The sequence below is a fragment of the Ictidomys tridecemlineatus genome, chromosome 7, assembly GCF_052094955.1.
Source record: "Ictidomys tridecemlineatus isolate mIctTri1 chromosome 7, mIctTri1.hap1, whole genome shotgun sequence".
NCBI lineage: Eukaryota > Metazoa > Chordata > Mammalia > Rodentia > Sciuridae > Ictidomys > Ictidomys tridecemlineatus.
Window position 1 is genome coordinate 22574478 of NC_135483.1, and position 7420 is coordinate 22581897.

Sequence of the window (7420 nt, forward strand, 5' to 3'; positions counted from 1 at the left end):
TGAATGGGAGTTTCTTTTAATTGGTTGAGTAAGAATGTCTCAAATATCTTTGTAGCCATTGTAGGTAACTAAGTCCCTGTACATCACATGAGCCTCTGCAGGATATTTGTATTGATGAATTGATTGGTTCATTTGTGATAATTCACACGATTACCAAAATACCAGCCTAAATTCGAGGAATAGTTTATAAGTAATATTGCCTTACAATTAGTTTAAAGAGCATGTGTACAACGTTAAAAAAAGTCTGTTGTATTAGAATATATAAAACATTTAATTTGCATTTTAAGTGTAACATTTAGGGCATTCATCACATCCACAACATTATACAACAAACTATAAAAAACATTTCCGATCCTTCAGTTCATAAGCGTGATGATTGGGTGTTCATGCTCTTGTGTGAGATGTTCCTCCCTCTAAACCTTGTTAGAATACAGGCACATTACACGTTTGAAGTGGGAAAAAAAAAAATTCCATCCCACTCTGTAAGCAGTAACTCCCCATTCTCTCCTTTCTCCAGACCCTGGTTACCTCTAATCACTTTCTAGCTCTGAATTTACCTTTTACAGATGTTTAATATAAGTAGAATCAGAAATACTTGTCCTTTTGAATCTGACTTGTTTCATTTAGGACAATGTTTTCAAGGATCATCCACGTGGTAGCATGTGTCACTTTGACGTTTTTACCGCACTTTCTTAATATAATGCATTTCACTATATAATTTCATTTGTCTGTGAAAATGAACATGAAGGATCAATATGATAATGAACCCATTTCAAGGATTAAGAAAATGAGGGTCAAGGAGATTAAATGCACAGACAGATCAGATTAATTTCTATGAAGCATGGATGATTTAGTGTGGATCTTCAGACTGCAAATGCAGTTCTCCTTTGCTTCTGCCATGTTTATCTTCTTGTTTCCTCTATACATTCCTTTTTTCCTTTATCACTTATTTTCTGTTTGTACACTTAAAATTTGTGGGAGTGTTTCCTCTTGGATTTGAGATTTGTCCCAAGTGTCTGGTGGTGGTAATCTCAACATGCGACACGTTTTTTTTGTTGTTGTTTGTTTGTTTGTTTTTTGAGGAATGCTTAGTTAAAAAAAAAGGCCAGTGTACATTTTGCTCATTTATTGTTAGCAAATCTGGTACAGAAGATCTGTACAAACACTTTGAAGTAAAGAGGCACCTGAACTGGTACCAGCACATAACTTTTAAAATGTTTTAAAAGAACATTGACGTTTTAACACAGCTCTACAATACTATATGCTTAAAGCACAAAATACTATATGCTTAAATTAAACACAGTGGGATTCTAAATCTGCTGGAGGAAATGCAAAAATTGCATTATTATTCTATTAGAATAAGTAGAAAAAACAAATGCAATATACACTCATTCATAGGGCAAAATATCATTCTCTTATAATATCACCAATGACTAACTGCATCATGAGGATAACTGCAAAGAGAAGGAAAAGTCAGGGAAACAGAGGGAGCATAATCAGTGATTCCAGTTTCATATACTCCGCTTGTTCCCAGAGTTAAAGATGCCCTAAGCTTCCCTAGGTAAAGCCAATGAGGCATCAGTAATTGCACATATTAACCCCCTACTTGGGTTTAAGAAGACTATGACTATGAAGGACACAGGGAAATCTATGAAGGAAAACTTTTGGAAATGAAGACAAGCCAAGAAGGAAAGGGGTGTAATAAAGAAATTACCTATGTGATACTCCATTCCTAATTGATGCAGTGAAGAGCAGAACTGGCATTGCAGAAAATGGATCAACGATACAGAGACTAGCACAGAGGAGAGAACAGAGTGATTGGAACAGTAAATGAGAACAACATAAACATGTCAGACAAAATGGATCTCAAAATTCAACTTAAAGTTTAGTATTGCTGGGAAGAAAGTAGAACCATCAAAATAGAAATTATAAAAATCTCATTACTGAATAAAACTGGAATGATTCTTAATTACAGAGTCTGAGAAATCTCACTTTATTTTGGCTAAAATCAAGGAAAGAAATCACATCAAGGTAAAATCAGATGAAAGCTTTTAAATATATCAACAAAGGAGGGTTGCCACAGTAAATGGAATAATAGACATAGAAAAGAAGAAATTCAGTCTGATTTTAGACAGGTTCTCTTCAACACTAATGGCTGTGAAGACTGAAACAATGACTCTATAAATTTGAGGGAGAATAGTTGTTGTGCTTTAGAATTAAAGACACAAAACAAGGTATTTTATTTGCAATGCAAACAGAAGGAACTTTTCAGTAAGGTAAGACTAAGAATATGTTTTACTTAGGTAGTCTAGCTGAAAATGTTATTTGATATTGTAATTTGGATGACTAAATAAGAACCCAAATTGAAAAACCAAGAAAGGGGAAGACAAAGAGTAAGAACTGAGTGAATATCAAGTTAGCTAAAGTACAAATTTCTGAATCATTTCTTGAAACTTAGCTCCATAAGTAAATAAAAGCAAAAATTATTTTTATTTTAAAAGGAGCTTTATAATGCAAAAACATTAATTTCATAAAAGTTTGGATCTAAAATTCATGATAAATTATTGGGACAGGGGAGGACGTGGGATGAGCAGTAGAACTTGGACAAACTTGTTCCTCAGATCATGTTTGTATCTGATTTTGTTCATTCAAGAAATACATGTCAAAACTAAAGAATTCAGAACTGATTAGGAATAGAAATAATTATTTATATTTTTCCAAAATCAAAAGGTAAATCTTATCTCTATAGTTAAACAATAGCAAATTACCATGAAAGATACACACACACACACACACACACACACACACACACTTTCACTCACTCACTAGAAAATATTAGAACAAAGAGAAAGTAATCACAATTTGAGTAAGAAAGTAAGAAATAAACTCCCAAGGACAAGAAAACACATTGAATAGTAACAGCAGTGATCTCTGGATAGTTTGCCTATTCATTCTTCTTTAAGTTTTAGTATTTTCAAAGTTTATTGAACAACGTTCATTACACTTATAATTAGAAAACCTGATATGCATTACTTTACTTAGAATATATTTGAAGAGGAACTTCAGAGATGAAGGAGAAAGCACAAATTGGGAAGAGCTTGACCTTTACAGGGACTTTGCCCCAAATCTGGCACATCTGGCACTGAGAAAACAGGAAAAACTGGCTCTGGCAGAAGCCACAAAGCTGCAGCTAGATCCAGATTGTGCAAGTATTGGTTGGATTGGTTGGGAGGCAATATTGAAGATTTCCATTTTGATGCTAGAGAGAAAGAAGGAAAGAAAGAAAGCCAGCCAATAAAATATAATGAAATGGCATAGTGAACTTGGTATTTTAAAAGTCATTATTCCATTGTTTTTCTTTGATAGAGAAACCCTAGGTTTAATGCTGGGCATCTCTTCCTCAACCTTGTAGATGTGATGTGTTTTAGAAAGTAACCAGGGGTGTTCTAAAGATAATAATTGCTATCCTCCAAAGCCATGGGCCTCAGTAGATATGATTGTTAATGGAGGTAGCAAATCGCGTGGGAGAACAGATGACTCCAGACATTTAAAAGATGAGACACTAAAAGTGTTTGTAAAATATTAGAAAGGACATGTCCTCTTTTTCTACAGTGTTTCCATTCTTATGAACAACAAATTTCAATCTCATTATTTCCCTTCCTTACTCATAGCATTTAAAGATGTGACTATTTGCTCTAGTTAGGTAGACTACCTTGATGTGACCCTATTCCTTGAACTAGTTTCTTTATCTCAAGGACAACCTTTTGGTGAATTCTCCATCTTCAGGTGGTAACTAGTGGGGATGACTTAGAAAAGTGAAGTGAAATGAAATAAGAAATGAATTCATAGTTCTTCCGTCTTCTAGGCACCTCATTTTCTTTCTTTTTTGGTAGACCAAGGTACTGGGAATTGAACCCAGGGGCACTTTACCACTGAGCTACATTCCTAGTCCTTTTTACTTTATATTTTGAGACAGGGATTCACTAAGTTGCTGACAGTCTTCCTAAATTGCTCAGGCTGCCTCAAACTTGCTGACCTGCCTTAGCCTCTCTGGTTGCTGGGATTACAGACTTGATTTCATTCTGGAGTATTTGGGGTCCTGATGTCCTATTCTCAGAGTTGGAGAATTTGTAAGATCAGAATGGATTCCTTTTATTTTTTAGAATTTTTTCTCCAATATTAAAGATTGAACCTAGGGCCTTTGAGCTTGCTTGGCAAGAACTCTACCACTGAGCCATGTTCCCAGCCAGTGGATAACTCTTATGTCTTATTCTTTTGTGTTTCCTTTTCTTTTCTGTTCCAGAAATGGAAAGGTCCATCTCATCTTTGTGGCTAAATAATAGAAAATTACCATCAAGGCTCTTTCTTAACTCTGCCAGCTTCACTACTCAGTATCAAGATGTAATCTGGGATCTCTAAATCAACCACACTTAGCTCCAGAGGATAGTGATCTCTGAAGCTTTTCTTTTTAATTCTCTCATATGTTTTGTTTTAGCTTAATGTGTTTGTCTGAATACTTGGACACCATGGTGATAGGCATCTTCAAAATAAATAGAGAGACATAGAGAAGAACTGAAAAATAAAATTAAATCTGGGAAGGCTAGAAATGACACTTGTATCTGAGAAGTTTTTATTTTCTTTCAGAAATCAGTGAGGGGGAAATTAAAAAGGGGGAATTTGTGTCAGTGAGTTAGTGAATAATTTTCTAACAGTGTTATTTTGCTGACACTGGACTATTGGAGCTCATTAGCATGCTGTGACTATTTAACTCTAAAAAATAGTGCTTTAGCTTCTGCTTTGCTGGATATTCTTTACATCTCAGCTCAGCTCAGTATTCTAATAGTGGCAAGACCATTAATATTAGGAAGTGTGACATGGTGTAAAGAGAAGAGTCAAGAGTGAGAAAGACTAGAGTTTGAATTTTGTGACCATCTTTTATTGCTTATGTTACTAATCTTCATGAGGTTTAATTTTCTCACTTCTAGAACGTTCAGATTAATGTCCACCTCAAATATTTGTGGGAGGTCAAAATGCCAAACTAAAGCCTCTTCCATAGTGCCTGGTACATAGAAGCTGCTTAATAAAGATTAATTTCATTTCTCACTCTCTTCATCTTGTGAATCATTTAGTTTCATTTAGTAAAATGAATGCCCAAGAAGAAGGAATAAGACAGTCAACTACTTTGTGTCTGCTGCCTGATGGTTGACTCACAAATGTCAGTCACTGCTGGCTGTTACCCTGTCCCCTGCCCCTGAAAGGCCACAACCAAGACCAGTTTCTATGCTGGGAAGTCCAGTGTGTGAATCATCCCATCTCACTCCCACCAATACAGCTTGGATATGTCTGCATGAAAACACATAATTAGAACTGATACCATTCAGAAGAACTAGTTTTAAAGAACAGCATTCAAAGCTTTGAATTTAAAAAGTCACACAATGTTCTCCATTAAAACAAAGCAAATAGAAATGCCTGGAGAGGAGCTAGCCAAAGGTTTCTGTCTAACATTGAGGTAGGAGTTGGCCATGCATTTCACCTTCATGTTAAACATGCTCCTAGACTGTAGGCATTCCTTGCTTTTGTGGTATAGAGAGAACCAATAAAATATTAAATTTTTTCTCATTATTCTAGCTCTGAGCAGTATTGAATCCCTGCAGACTGGTGAGTAATAAACTTATTTCTTCTTTGTTATTAGCTTATTGATGCTCTCACTTGGCCATCCTGGGGAAGAAGGCCTGGGAGGATTTTATAATGAAGGGTTAGAAAGCCACAACAGCACAATGCTGTCTCTCTCTCTCTCTCTCTCTCTCTCTCTCTCTCTCTCTCTCTCTCTCTCTCTCTCTGGTTGGTACAGCATACAGAAGTCTTTCATTTTATGTCAGTTGCTTCTGACTAACATGATTTACCTGGTGACACGAAGAATACATTTTTCTGACACTACCACAAATAATTTAAATTAATACAATTCTTGGGGAAATATGGCAAAGAGAAATTGGGAGTAACCATTTCCAAACTCTTATAAATGCTAAGCTTATTTTTATGAAGCTAAAATCAATTCAGAATCCAGCATTGCATATAAGTAGTTTCCATTGTTCTATTCTTCCTACTTCTTGCATCTCTTGAGCATCTTATATCATTGCATTTCCTAATATTTTTGTGGAGAAAGAAAACAAATTTAGATGTTCTGTTTTAACTTTGCACATAAACCTAAATCTTCAAATATCATGTCTTCTTATTCCTAATCAAAATAAAGCTCTGAGAGTAATTGGTGGGAACAACATGCAAGCTAATGGAATGTTGGAAAAGTTTGTTCTGTAAGCTTGGGCTGGTGCCGTTAGCCCCAGGGTAAAAATTGCCTATTCCAGAATGAGAAGGAATGCAGCCATACAGATTCCTGGTACTGATGTCCAAAACCAAACTGAATGCATAATGACAACAGTTTGCATCTCTGGATGAGCTAAAGCTGCTTTCTAAACATTGGGCAAATTCCCTGTGTTGAGAAAGAAAAATCCAACTTGGGAGAACTCCATCAATCACTTGGTCAACCTATATGTGTTGAGTGCTTACAATGTATTTGTGTGCTGTTCTTAGGGGTGTGGAGGCTTTCAGAAAAAAAATATGGTTCTATGCAAAATAACTTACAATCTAGTTGAGAAAACAGAACAAGCATCCATAAGAAATAAGAGAATAATTAAATGCTAATGTATGGTTTCTGCCTTTAAGTGTAATAAAGACTGTTAGAGATAGGATCAATGTATGTAAAAAAGAGTTAGGAAAAGCTTCCTAGAAGAGGTTTGAGCTGAGGTTTTAAGAAGGAGTGTGAAAGAGGAAGCAAATACAGTCCAAGTAAACAGTATGCATGGCTATAGAGCCATAATGCATATGGCAGAGAGAGACTAGTGAAGTACACAGTAGAAAGGAGTCAAAATACAGATAGGAAAATGGAATGGAATCACACTATTTGAATTTGATGTGGAAATATATAGAAAATTACCAGAAGATTTTGAACAGAAGAGTGGCTTGAATTATGTTGTATTTGACAAAAATAAATAGATAAATAAATAAATATAAAATCTCAACTGTGCATTGAATGTAGTTAGCACAATGCTGGTCTTTAAATTTGTTTGTTTGTTTGTTTGTTTGTTTTTTAAAAAGGTGAGGAAAACTATCCCTTCTCTAGAAGTATGTGAGCTACTATAAAGGGGTAAATATTTATATATTGGTCATCAAAGTTTCAGTTCCTTTGGTACCTGAAAAACACCACAGGCATTAGTATCAAAAGCTTCAAATAGTAGGGGCTTAGTTTTAATCCCTGGCTCTATTCTTCATATATGTTTGAAGTAACACAACTTCTCTAAACAACAGGTCCCTCAATTGTGATAAGTGGAATTATAAAACAACCACTAGTGATCTACACCCTAAC

The 7420-nt window shown here is 35.3% G+C and overlaps 1 non-coding gene across 1 annotated transcript; it reads left to right on the forward strand.

The window, feature by feature from the left end:
• The first annotated feature begins 351 nt into the window (after positions 1–351).
• LOC120883839 (small nucleolar RNA U13) lies at positions 352–453 on the forward strand. The gene has a single exon (XR_005726027.1). It is a non-coding gene; the product is annotated as a small nucleolar RNA U13 (small nucleolar RNA).
• Positions 454–7420: the final 6967 nt, after the last annotated feature.